The sequence below is a fragment of the Bufo gargarizans genome, chromosome 6, assembly GCF_014858855.1.
Source record: "Bufo gargarizans isolate SCDJY-AF-19 chromosome 6, ASM1485885v1, whole genome shotgun sequence".
Classification (NCBI taxonomy): Eukaryota; Metazoa; Chordata; class Amphibia; order Anura; family Bufonidae; genus Bufo; species Bufo gargarizans.
The window spans coordinates 131,914,113-131,928,116 of record NC_058085.1 but is presented as its reverse complement, the minus strand read 5'-3'; the positions used below and the strand labels follow the sequence as shown (position 1 = coordinate 131,928,116).

General features: G+C 46.2%; 1 long non-coding RNA gene across 1 annotated transcript; it reads right to left on the bottom strand.

The window, feature by feature from the left end:
* Positions 1-1,183: 1,183 nt before the first annotated feature.
* On the bottom strand, positions 1,184-13,350 carry LOC122940340. Its single transcript, XR_006390265.1, has 3 exons — positions 13,266-13,350; positions 5,263-5,435; positions 1,184-1,296 (listed from the first exon to the last, which is right to left on the bottom strand). It is a non-coding gene; the product is annotated as an uncharacterized LOC122940340 (long non-coding RNA).
* Positions 13,351-14,004: the final 654 nt, after the last annotated feature.

Here is a 14,004-nt window from a genome sequence, read left to right as displayed (position 1 = left end):
TGCTACAGGCCTCTACATAACTTCAGAGGATCCGCCACCATTTCTAAATGTAAGACAGCTTCCAAGCTGAGGAGTACAGGACAGGCTTAGGGGAGGTTTACGAGGAGTAGAGGACAGGTTTAAGGCAGATTAGGAGGAGTAGAGGACAGGTTTAAGGCAGGTTAGGAGGAGTAGAGGACAGGTTTAGGGCAGGTTACAAGGAGTAGAGGACAGGTTTAGGGCAGGTTTATGACGTGTAGAGGAAAGGTTTAGGGAAGGTTACGAGGAGTAGAGGGCAGGTTACGAAGAGTAGAGGACAGTTTTAGTGGAGGTTTACAAAAAGTAGAGGACAGGTTTAGGGCAGGTTACAAGGAGTATAGGACAGGTTTAGGGCAGGTTACAAGGAGTATAGGACAGGTTTAAGGGAAATTTACGAGGAGTAGAGGACAGGTTTAGGGCAGGTTACGAGGAGTAGAGGACAGGTTTAGGGCAGGTTACGAGGAGTAGAGGACAGCTTTAGGGGAATTTTACGAGGAGTAGAGGACAGGTTTAGGACGGGTTATTAGGAATAGAGGACAGGTTCAGGGCAGGTTACAAGGAGTAGAGGGCAGGATTAGAGCAGGTTACGATGAATAGAGGGCAGGTTTAGTGCAGGCTACCAGGAGTAGAGGATAGGTTTAGGACACGTTACGAGGAGTAGAGGACAGGTTTAGGGGAGGTTAAGAGGAGTAGAGAACAGGCTTAGGGCCGGTTACGAGGAGTGGAGGACAGGTTTAGGGCAGGTTACGAGGAGTAGAGGACAGGTTTAGGAAGGTTACGAGGAGCGGAGGACAGGTTTAGGGCAAGTCACAAGGAGTTGAAGAGAGGTTTAGGGAAGGTTTATGAGGAGTAGAGGACAGGTTTAGGGCAGGTTACGTGGAGTAGAGGACAGGTTTAGGGCAGGTTAAGAGGAGTGGAGGACAGGGTTAAGGCAGGTTACGAGGAGTGGAGGACAGGTTTAGGGCAGGTTACGAGGAGTAGAGGACAGGTTTAGGGCAGGTTAAGAGGAGTGGAGGACAGGTTTAGGTCAAGTTACAAGGAGTATAAGACAGGTTTAGGGGAGGTTTATGAGGAGTAGAGGACAGGTTTAGGGCAGGTTACGAGGAGTAGAGCACAGGTAACAGCAATGTTTCTGTGTATGCAGGGACTAAATCTCCCATGATATTTACCCGACACTCGAAGTCCCCTCATGAAGACTTCATACAAGGTTTTGGCGTCTTCATAGTAGTACGACATGAGGGTGTCATCCTTCAGTAACATGGATCGCCGAGCTCCGCCCTGCAGATAGAACATGACATGACAGCGCTGACAAATACAACCAATTACAGGACATGTCAACATGTTAATTAAGGGTATGACCCCACTAAACAAATTTTTAGCCTTCCCATCACTAGAACGATGATCCTTAGTCCCCAATTCGGTCATGTGAAGAGGAGGAGCATCAATGGGGTGGTGTTCCAGTATGCCCACTGCCTCTCCATTCAAAGTCTATGGTAATGTCAGAAACAGCTGAGCATGGCCACTGTGATTAGGAATGGGGGGGCTCAGGGTACTGCTCTAGTGATCTAGGGGTCTCATATATTTATCACCTATCCTGTGGGATAACCCCGTCTTCTTCTCTTTCATAAAGGGGAAGTCCAGTCCCAAATGATTTGTTATATGTCATAGATACATGGAGAAGCGCAAATCCCCGTCAGGAAGGGGTTGTGGACGAAGTTGTGTCAGAGATCTATAGCGGCTGGGGTTTGTGGGCCTCTAAGGTAATGGGTGGTGGCAGATACATACATCGTGATGGGTTCTAGTTACCATCTTGACCCTTTCATATCATAACCCCCATCAGACCATCATATGGAGTACTTGGCCTAGGATCCCCAGTGATGTAAAAAAATATATGGACCATGATATTTACTGAATAAGGATCAAATCCTGACTTTTTTTTATAAAATTTTCATTGAATGTTGCAAATAAACTAATTGACAAAAAGCTCTGGCCCCCAGAAGTAGTCATAGAATGAAGCTTCCTCAGTGTTAATGTAATGGTGATCTATGAACAGCTTCCAGCCTGGATACAAGATGAGATACAGCCTCCAGCCTGGATACAAGATTAGATACAGCCTCTAGCCTGGATACAAGATGAGATACAGCCTCCAGCCTGGATACAAGATTAGATACAGCCTCTAGCCTGGATACAAGATGAGTTACGGCCTCTAGCCTGGATACAAGATGAGATACAGCCTCTAGCCTAGATACAAGATGGGATATGGCCTCTAGCCTGGATACAAGATGAGATACGGCCTCTAGCCTGGATACAAGATGAGATATGGCCTCTAGCCTGGATACAAGATGAGATACGGCCTCTAGCCTGGATACAAGATGAGATACAGCCTCTAGCCTAGATACAAGATGAGATATGGCCTCTAGCCTAGATACAAGATGGGATATGGCCTCTAGCCTGGATACAAGATGAGATACAGCCTCTAGCCTAGATACAAGATGAGATATGGCCTCTAGCCTGGATACAAGATGAGATACGGCCTCTAGCCTTGATACAAGATAAGATACGGCCTCTAGCCTTGATACAAGATGAGATACTGTTGGGCATGGAGGCATACAGGTTCCTGGCATGCTGTGTCACATTTGCCAACAGATGTTACAGCTGGGTCTGTAAATCCTGCACACTCATAGGTTGCTGAATCCGGCGTCCCCGCTGGTCCCATAAATGCTGGACTGGAGATAAATCTGGTGATCGGGCGGCCAAGGAAGTGTTGTAATCTGGTGGAGACATTCCTGGGAAACCCTTGTTGTGTGCGGGCGAGCATTATCCTGCTGAACAATGCCCGTTGCCACTTGCCATGAGAGGAACACATGAGGCGGCAGAATGTCCTGCACATATCACTGAGCTGTTAGTGTCCCTCGTATCACTACCAGGGGTGTCCGACTGTCGCATGCGATGGCTCCTCCGATCATCACGCCAGCAGTTGGGGCAGTGTGTCCTCCACAGGCAGGATCGAAGTGCTCACCATGTGGCCTCCATACTCCAACCCGAACGTCACCAGATCCCAAACAGAACCTGGATTCATCACTAAAAGCGATATGGTTCTAGTCTGCAGCAGTCCAGGTTTCTCGTTCATGACATCACTGCAAATGAAGGTGACGGTGGCTGGCTGTCAGTGGCAGGACATCAAAGTTCCTTCAGCTAAAACCTGGAAATGGTCCGGGCAGAGACAGGGGTCTAATGAAGGGGCCACCAGTGTTTTGATCCTCTTTACTGGTGATCTGTCTGGGCTGTCTGGAGCCTGTTTACCGTGTGAGCCCTCACCTAACCACTGCTCCCAAAATCTCCTACCAGCAAGGTCAGAATGACCAAGATGGTGAACAATTTATGGAAAGAACCATCCTGCTTCTCTCAGTCCAATGATGTGACCTCTCAAAGTCTGTCAGCTGAGCAGATTGACTTCCAGAGTGTCATAGATAAATGTCTACCAGTCACCAATCTCTCACCAAGAGGTACAGTACCCAAAGGTAGCCTCTGAGAGATTTCATATAGAGGTAGTGGGGAAAGCACTTTTATACACTTTTGTGGCAAGACTCGGTGTCTAATCATTACATATCTGCCTGAGACATATATTTCAATCTAGGGATGGTATTTTTTGTCAGTGAGTGTTTCTTTCATTTTCTCTTTGCCGTGTCACATTTGTATCCAATGTTAAAGAATTTCCAAGTAATAGAAATCTATGGTCATCTCAGAAGGGGTTCAGCTCCTTTGCCAATAAGACTGCACCTTTGTGACGACCGCCTAATCTGCCCTCTTTCTGCCACTTCATGATCTTCACCTTCTCTACTTCTTCCGTAGTTACCGTTGGGATCTTCAATTGTCCTAATGATTTACCTTGAGCAAATTGCTCTAGATACATTTTGAAAATCTGAATGACTCAACAAGCAAGATTCCTGACCCATTGCCAATGACCAGGGACCTACAGGAGATCTGTGCAAGGGGCAATTATTTTGTTACCACAGAGAGATATTTCATCCAAAATATCTACATTATTTGTGCTTCTAGCTAGACCACCCTTAACCCAAGTCTCTTCCAAAGTGACCCTATACCTCTGAGTGTTTCTATCAGACCAGTGAAAGGGGAGGGCAGAAGCGGCTATAAGACATCCTCAAGACCTTTGAAAAGGTCAGATCAACGTTGCTAACATAGAATCTGTGGCCACTGAATGTACCCTTTAGGTCCACATGATCCATCGAGCAGCAGTTAGTTTGGAGACCGAGCACCTCTCCATGGAGGCAGATAAAAGATGATGATTGAAAGAGATGGAGGAGCACCCACAGAAACAATAACCTCCAAAAGGATCCTCCTGCTTCCACTGTCCCAAGATCTGTACCTCAAGGGTTGGACTTCTCAGCCATCTTTAAAGCCACTCTGTTTTCAAGTAACCACTGATTGGCCACCTTACAAAGGGAACTGACATTTAGGTCAAACTTGAGTTTTTTTTACTTGAGTTTAGATACAAGGCAGAAGTTATCACCAAATGATGGGTCTTGTTATACGTAGCTAGCACAGACAAGGCATAAAGTGTGATGGAATAAGTGTTCACACCCGGGTGCTGGTGAGGATTTATTTCGAGAATACAGATTTTGGCAAGGAGAGCAAAAAAGTGGATCCTTGGTCAAATGAAGTCAAACATTTTACTAGAGGCACAATGACCAAACTACAATGTTCCCTTTTTGTGAACTTGATGAGATCATGAAGAGAGAAGTGAAAAAGGAGAAAAGCTAAAGGTTGGGTGGAGACATTTACCAACATTAGGAAGTCTGAAGACCCAAGCATGAGGCAGGACATTCTGGAGAACATCATTCATATGGGAACTGGGAGTCAAACCTGGCCCAAAGCAACATGTGACCAGACTGAAGCTTGGATTTTTTATGAGAAGACCCAGCTCACTGGAGAAGACAAATATGGAGGAAGATATGAAAAAGAAGACCATCAACAAGATGGATGGAGACAGAAATCATGAACACTCTATAGAGAAGCACATAGACTGCAACACAAAGCAGGACACATGAGAATCAGGAGTCAAACATAACAGGAGCTTTATCTGATGTTGGACTTGTATGATGAGAGGATCCATCAGGTGATGGAGACAAGGACAGGGATCCTGGACAGTCCATGGAGAAACCTGAAGAAAACACAACATTTTGGTAAAACATTTGTTATATGGAAGCAATTGGTGCACATTACCTGTGTCCCGGTGGACTGCCGGTTCAGATCTATAGGGGGATGCACCGGCTTGGGCTTGGTGAGAACATAGAAGAAAGCGGTCAGTCCGATGGCAATGAGAGTGAAAATGGCCGGGGTCGGCAGAGGGGTGAACAGGAAAGCGAGGCAGCAACACATCTCACCGGCCGACAGACCTAAACCACAAAGAGAAGAATTTATCCCACACGTATCCAATAAATCCGCATGATGGGGATGTAGTTATATGTGGAGACAGTATCACACATGATAGGATTAGATACACAGCTCAGCACAGTATGACACAGGATAGGATTAGATACACAGCACAGCAGACTGTATCACACAGGATAGGATTAGATACACAGCTCAGCAGACAGTATCACACAGGATAGGATTAGATACACGGCTCAGCAGACAGTATCACACAGGATAGGATTAGATACACAGCTCAGCAGGCAGTATCACACAGGATAGGATTAGATACACAGCTCAGCAGACAGTATCACACATGATATGATTAGATACATAGCTCAGCAGACAGTATCACACAGGATAGGATTAGATACACAGCTCAGCAGACAGTATCACACATGATAGGATTAGATACAGGAGCTCAGCACAGTATGACACAGGATAGGATTAGATACACAGCACAGCAGACAGCATCACACATGATAGGCTTAGATACACAGCTCAGCAGACAGTATCACACATGATAGGCTTAGATACACAGCTCAGCAGACAGTATCACACAGGAGAGGATTAGATACACAGCTCAGCAGACAGTATCACACAGGATAGGATTAGATACACAGCTCAGCAGACAGTATCACACAGGATAGGATTAGATACACAGCACAGCAGACAGTATCACACAGGATAGGATTAGATACACAGCTCAGCAGACAGTATCACACAGGATAGGATTAGATACACAGCTCAGCAGACTGTATCACACAGGATAGGATTAGATACACAGCTCAGCAGACAGTATCACACATGATAGGATTAGATACACAGCTCAGCAGACAGTATCACACAGGATAGGATTAGATACACAGCTCAGCAGACAGCATCACACAGGATAGGATTAGATACAAAGCTCAGCAGACTGTATCACACAGGATAGGATTAGATACACAGCTCAGCAGACAGTATCACACAGGACAGGATTAGATACACAGCTTAGCAGACAGTATCACACAGGATAGGATTAGATACACAGCTCAGCAGACAGTATCACACAGGATAGGATTAGATACACAGCTCAGCACAGTATCACACAGGATAGGATTAGATACACAGCTCAGCAGACAGTATCACACAGGATAGGATTAGATACACAGCACAGCAGACAGTATCACACAGGATAGGATTAGATACACAGCACAGCAGACAGTATCACACAGGATAGGATTAGATACACAGCTCAGCAGACAGTATCACACAGGATAGGATTAGATACACAGCTCAGCAGACAGTATCACACAGGACAGGATTAGATACACAGCTCAGCAGACAGTATCACACAGGATAGGATTAGATACACAGCTCAGCAGACAGTATCACACGGGATAGGATTAGATACACAGCTCAGCAGACAGTATCACACATTACAGGATTAGATACACAGCTCAGCAGACAGTATCACACAGGAGAAGATTAGATACACAGCTCAGCAGACAGCATCACACAGGATAGGATTAGATACAATACTCAGCAGACTGTATCACACAGGATAGGATTAGATACACAGCTTAGCAGACAGTATCACACAGGATAGGATTAGATACACAGCTCAGCAGACAGTATCACACAGGATAGGATTAGATACACAGCTCAGCAGACAGTATCACACAGGATAGGATTAGATACAGCAGCTCAGCAGACTGTATCACACATGATAGGATTAGATACACAGCTCAGCAGACAGTATCACACAGGATAGGATTAGATACACAGCTCAGCAGACAGTATCACACAGGATAGGATTAGATACACAGCTCAGCAGACAGTATCACACAGGATAGGATTAGATACACAGCTCAGCAGGCAGTATCACACAGGATAGGATTAGATACACAGCTCAGCAGACAGTATCACACAGGATAGGATTAGATACACAGCTCAGCAGACAGTATCACACATGATAGGATTAGATACACAGCTCAGCAGACAGTATCATACAGGATAGGATTAGATACACAGCTCAGCAGACAGTATCACACAGGATAGGATTAGATACAGCAGTATCACACATGAAAGGATTAGATACATGGCTCAGCAGACAGTATCACAGATTATAGGCTTAGATACATTAGCTCAGCAGACAGTATCACATTTTTGTTTTAGATTCACTGTTTGACTGTATATTTTGTTGTGACATTACCTGATAGGGGTTGTAGTTCTGATGAGAACCCATGGGATCAGGGGATTTGGGGTAGGGGGCTGTCGTTTTTGGTTTCTGGTACACTGGCATTGTGTTATCACCGGAGTGACTTATTTCAGGTGGAGATGTGTCTGCGTGTGCGAACATGCAGGGCGGACGCTCCAAGCCAATTAGGTGTGAAAGATCCAAGGTGCAATTAATTTAATTAACAAAGTACAAGAGAAGCGACCGAGCACACATCCCGGGGTGCCTCATTATAACTTGGGTGATGGGATGCCTCGTTATAACTGGAGTGATGGGGTGCCTCGTTATAACTGGAGTGGTGGGGTGCCTCATTATTACTGGGGTGTTGGGGTGCCTCATTATAACTGGAGTGATGGGGTGCCTCATTATAACTGGAGTGATGGGGTGCCTCATTATAACTGGAGTGATGGGGTGCCTCATTATAACTGGAGTGATGGGGTGCCTCATTATAACTGGAGTGATGGGGTGCCTCATTATTACTAGGGTGATGGGGTGCCTCATTATAACTGGAGTGATGGGGTGCCTCATTATTACTGGGGTGTTGGGGTGCCTCATTATAACTGGGGTGATGGGGTGCCTCATTATAACTGGAGTGATGGGGTGCCTCATTATAACTGGAGTGATGGGGTGCCTCATTATTACTAGGGTGGTGGGGTGCCTCATTATAACTGGAGTGATGGGGTGCCTCATTATTACTGGAGTGGTGGGGTGCCTCATAACTGGAGTGGTGGGGTGCCTCATTATAACTGGGGTGGTGGGTGCCTCATTATATGTAGGGTTATGGGGTGCCTCATTATATGTAGGGTTATGGGGTGCCTCATTATAACTGTGGCATGTGATACTGTCTGCTGAGCTGTTTATCTAATCCTATCAGGTGTGATACTGTCTGCTGAGCTGTTTATCTAATCCTCTCCTGTGTGATACTGTCTGCTGAGCTGTGTATCTAATCCTATCCTGTGTGATACTGTCTGCTGAGCTGTGTATCTAATTCTATCCTGTATGATACTGTCTGCTGAGCTGTGTATCTAATCCTATCCTGCATGATACTGTCTGCTGAGCTGTGTATCTAATCCTATCCTGTGTGATACTGTCTGCTGAGCTGTGTATCTAATCCTATCCTGTGTGATACTGTCTGCTGAGCTGTGTATCTAATCCTATCCTGTGTGATACTGTCTGCTGAGCTGTGTATCTAATCCTATCCTGTGTGATACTGTCTGCTGAGCTGTGTATCTAATCCTATCCTGTGTGATACTGTCTGCTGAGCTGTGTATCTAATCCTATCCTGTGTGATACTGTCTGCTGAGCTGTGTATCTAATCCTATCCTGTGTGATACTGTCTGCTGAGCTGTGTATCTAATCCTCTCCTGTGTGATACTGTCTGCTGAGCTGTGTATCTAATCCTCTCCTGTGTGATACTGTCTGCTGAGCTGTGTATCTAATCCTTTCCTGTGTGATACTGTCTGCTGAGCTGTGTATCTAATCCTGTCCTGTGTGATACTGTCTGCTGAGCTGTGTATCTAATCCTCTCCTGTGTGATACTGCCTGCTGAGCTGTGTATCTAATCCTATACTGTGTGATACTGCCTGCTGAGCTGTGTATCTAATCCTATCCTGTGTGATACTGTCTGCTGAGCTGTGTATCTAATCCTATTATGTGTGATACTGTCTGCTGATCTGTGTATCTAATCCTATCCTGTGTGATACTGTCTGCTGAGCTGTGTATCTAATCCTATCCTGTGTGATACTGCCTGCTGAGCTGTGTATCTAATCCTATCCTGTGTGATACAGTCTGCTGAGCTGTGTATCTAATCCTATCCTGTGTGATACTGCCTGCTGAGCTGTGTATCTAATCCTATCCTGCGTGATACTGTCTGCTGAGCTGTGTATCTAATCCTATCCTGTGTGATACTGTCTGCTGAGCTGTGTATCTAACCCTATCCTGTGTGATACTGTCTGCTGAGCTGTGTATCTAATCCTATCCTGTGTGATACTTCAGCCCTTTGGTCTGGACTGTGATAGCGCTGGGCTGACTCCATCCAGTATCTGACAACCTTGGACATATAGGAAATCTGGAATAATCTGGGTCGAGGGTCAAGTGTAAATATCAGCAGCCGCTCCTGAGCAAAGGTCCCTGGCAGCTGCGGGGATACACCGGAGCCTCCGCTCACAGGCGGCTGTATACTGTACTCAATCTGTATCCCACCCCTACCATTATTATATAGGAGAACTACCAATACCTATAACCTAAATACACACTGGATGTCACCAGTCATGACCTTTCCCATCCATTCCCATTGTAAGGTCTCATATCCGCAGGGCTCCTGGTTTCAGGATGGGGCCACTTGTTTTTTTTTGTTTGTTTTTATGTTCCCTCCCAGTGCGATGGCTCAGTGGTTACATATAGAAGGTGGAGATGAATCACATGTATACTGCGCAGCCGCTGAGCTCTGCTCCCCACATATAGAATTACATATAGAAGGTGGAGGTGAATCACATGTATACTGCGCAGCCGCTGAGCTCTGCTCCCCACATATAGAATTACATATAGAAGGTGGAGGTGAATCATATGTATACTGCGCAGCCGCTGAGCTCTGCTCCCCACATATAGAATTACATATAGAAGGTGGAGGTGAATCACATGTATACTGCGCAGTCGCTGAGCTCTGTTCCCCACATATAGAATTACATATAGAAGGTGGAGGTGAATCATATGTATACTGCGCAGTCGCTGAGCTCTGCTCCCCACATATAGAATTACATATAGAAGGTGGAGGTGAATCACATGTATACTGCGCAGTCGCTGAGCTCTGTTCCCCACATATAGAATTACATATAGAAGGTGGAGGTGAATCATATGTATACTGCGCAGTCGCTGAGCTCTGCTCCCCACATATAGAATTACATATAGGAGGTGGAGGTGAATCATATGTATACTGCGCAGCCGCTGAGCTCTGCTCCCCACATATAGAATTACATATAGAAGGTGGAGATGAATCACATGTATACTGCGCAGCCGCTGAGCTCTGCTCCCCACATATAGAATTACATATAGAAGGTGGAGGTGAATCACATGTATACTGCGCAGACGCTGAGCTCTGCTCCCCACATATAGAATTACATATAGAAGGTGGAGGTGAATCATATGTATACTGCGCAGCCGCTGCGCTCTGCTCCCCACATATAGAATTACATATAGAAGGTGGAGGTGAATCACATGTATACTGCGCAGCCGCTGAGCTCTGTTCCCCACATATAGAATTACATATAGAAGGTGGAGGTGAATCATATGTATACTGCGCAGTCGCTGAGCTCTGCTCCCCACATATAGAATTACATATAGGAGGTGGAGGTGAATCATATGTATACTGCGCAGCCGCTGAGCTCTGCTCCCCACATATAGAATTACATATAGAAGGTGGATGTGAATCACATGTATACTGCGCAGCCGCTGAGCTCTGCTCCCCACATATAGAATTACATATAGAAGGTGGAGGTGAATCACATGTATACTGCGCAGCCGCTGAGCTCTGCTCCCCACATATAGAATTACATATAGGAGGTGGAGGTGAATCATATGTATACTGCGCAGCCGCTGAGCTCTGCTCCCCACATATAGAATTACATATAGGAGGTGGAGGTGAATCACATGTATACTGCGCAGCCGCTGAGCTCTGCTCCCCACATATAGAATTACATATAGGAGGTGGAGGTGAATCACATGTATACTGCGCAGCCGCTGAGCTCTGCTCCCCACATATAGAATTACATATAGGAGGTGGAGGTGAATCATATGTATACTGCGCAGCCGCTGAGCTCTGCTCCCCACATATAGAATTACATATAGGAGGTGAATCACATGTATACTGCGCAGCCGCTGAGCTCTGCTCCCCACATATAGAATTACATAAAGGAGGTGGATGTGAATCACATGTATACTGCGCAGCCGCTGAGCTCTGCTCCCCACATATAGAATTACATATAGGAGGTGGAGGTGAATCACATGTATACTGCGCAGCCGCTGAGCTCTGCTCCCTACATATAGAATTACATATAGGAGGCGGAGGTGAATCACATGTATACTGCGCAGCTGCTGAGCTCTGCTCCCCACATATAGAATTACATATAGAAGGTGGAGGTGAATCATATGTATACTGCGCAGCCGCTGAACTCCGCTCCCCACATATAGAATTACATAAAGGAGGTGGAGGTGAATCACATGTATACTGCGCAGCCGCTGAGCTCTGCTCCCCACATATAGAATTACATATAGGAGGTGGAGGTGAATCACATGTATACTGCACAGCCGCTGAGCTCTGCTCCCCACATATAGAATTACATATAGAAGGTGGAGGTGAATCACATGTATACTGCGCAGCCGCTGAGCTCTGCTCCCCACATATAGAATTACATATAGGAGGTGGAGGTGAATCACATGTATACTGCGCAGCCGCTGAGCTCTGCTCCCCACATATAGAATTACATAAAGGAGGTGGATGTGAATCACATGTATACTGCGCAGCCGCTGAGCTCTGTTCCCCACATATAGAATTACATATAGAAGGTGGAGGTGAATCATATGTATACTGCGCAGTCGCTGAGCTCTGCTCCCCACATATAGAATTACATATAGGAGGTGGAGGTGAATCACATGTATACTGCGCAGCCGCTGAGCTCTGCTCCCCACATATAGAATTACATATAGAAGGTGGAGGTGAATCACATGTATACTGCGCAGCCGCTGAGCTCTGCTCCCCACTGATGATGGATGATACAATCGCATCCACCTCATTGTGACAAGGAATTTATAATATAAAGATAATATACAATGTAAAGCTCCCACGTCACAGTAACAGGAGTCCAGAAAGCTGAGATATGAGGAGCTGTTTGCAGGGTCCTCACACCGTGGATTGTGCACGGTCAAGAAATAAAAATCGGTATTTAACCCTGCAGTCGCTGGTTTGTTCCATCTGCAGCAGTTGCACAGTGTGAACACCCTGCAAGCAGCTCCTCTCAGCTCAGCCTCCTTTGCCCTGAACATTCATTGAAGAGATCATTCCAAGAATACACATCATTTTGTACTACAATGTGCAGTCCCAGTGCATCCCTATGTGATTGCTCCCCCACTGGTATTGCACTAGAGGGTGCACCTTATGCATAGCCCCATGGCATTTGTTTGGAAGCCAATGGGCAAAACCCAAGGTCTGTTACTCCTTCCTACTTCTGAATGGACTGGAGTGGAGACATTCATAATGCCGCCAGATCATGCCCCTGAATGTGCACTGCCAGCTGAACATTGCCCCTAGATGGTGCAGATTCCTGCAGAATTGCCCCTCTTGTAATGCAGGAGACCACCAGAGGCGATGCAGTTTCCCTATAGATACTGTATGGGAGGGGGGCGCCATATACTGACAGGTACCTGGGTCTCACCTCTGCCAGGCTGGATCCTCATTCAAACCCTGCAGCACTGGTTTGCAGCCACTACCAGTACCAGCTTGAGGCTGTCAGGACATGCTGGGAGTTGTAGTTTTACAATAGCCCTCCAGCCTTCCCAGCTCTCCCTGTGCTCAGCCCTCCGAGCTGTAGGAGTCACTTACCTCCTTGAAGTCTCTCATACAGGAGCCTGGCACCGGCTGGTATCCGCACAAGTCCCTGCGAGGAACTGTCCTGGTCTCATCCCCGGGGCAGCTCTAATAAAAGCCGCACATTGCACTTGGGTCTAATCTTTGAACCTTGGCTGCAATCGGTTCAAAGGTAGAAGCGTCTGTGTCTAAATAATGCATGATGGCAGAGTGAACCTATGGAGGTGCTGGCCCCCAGCACAGGGCCCGGCCACCAGATTTGCTAGTTTAATTCTGGGCAGGCTGGGTGCAGTCACCTGTGCGGGGGATTTGCAAGTGAGATGGGAATATTCAAAAGTGCTAAACTGAGCACCTGATTGTCTGCCACAGTGCTATAGGGAATGCTGGGTTACTACAGGGTGCCCCCGCTCTGGACCACGTCCCTCTGTTAGCATTGACTTCTATACAATGCCAAATAAAACTGCCATACTATGCTCCCACAATACTGCCATACCAGGCTAAATAATACTTCTATACAATACTGCCAAACAATACTGTCATACAATCATCTCGAACAATATCGCAATGTAATGCTGAATATTACTCCAATACAATGCCAAATAGTACCGCCATACAATACTTACTTTCCACAGCACAATCAGTTTCCCATTGAATTGAATGGATTCTCACCCAGGAAATGCGCAACATAACATTATTTACGCAGCAGAAAACAACATGGGGAGAGATCATGTTCAACATGGATGCTGCTGATTCT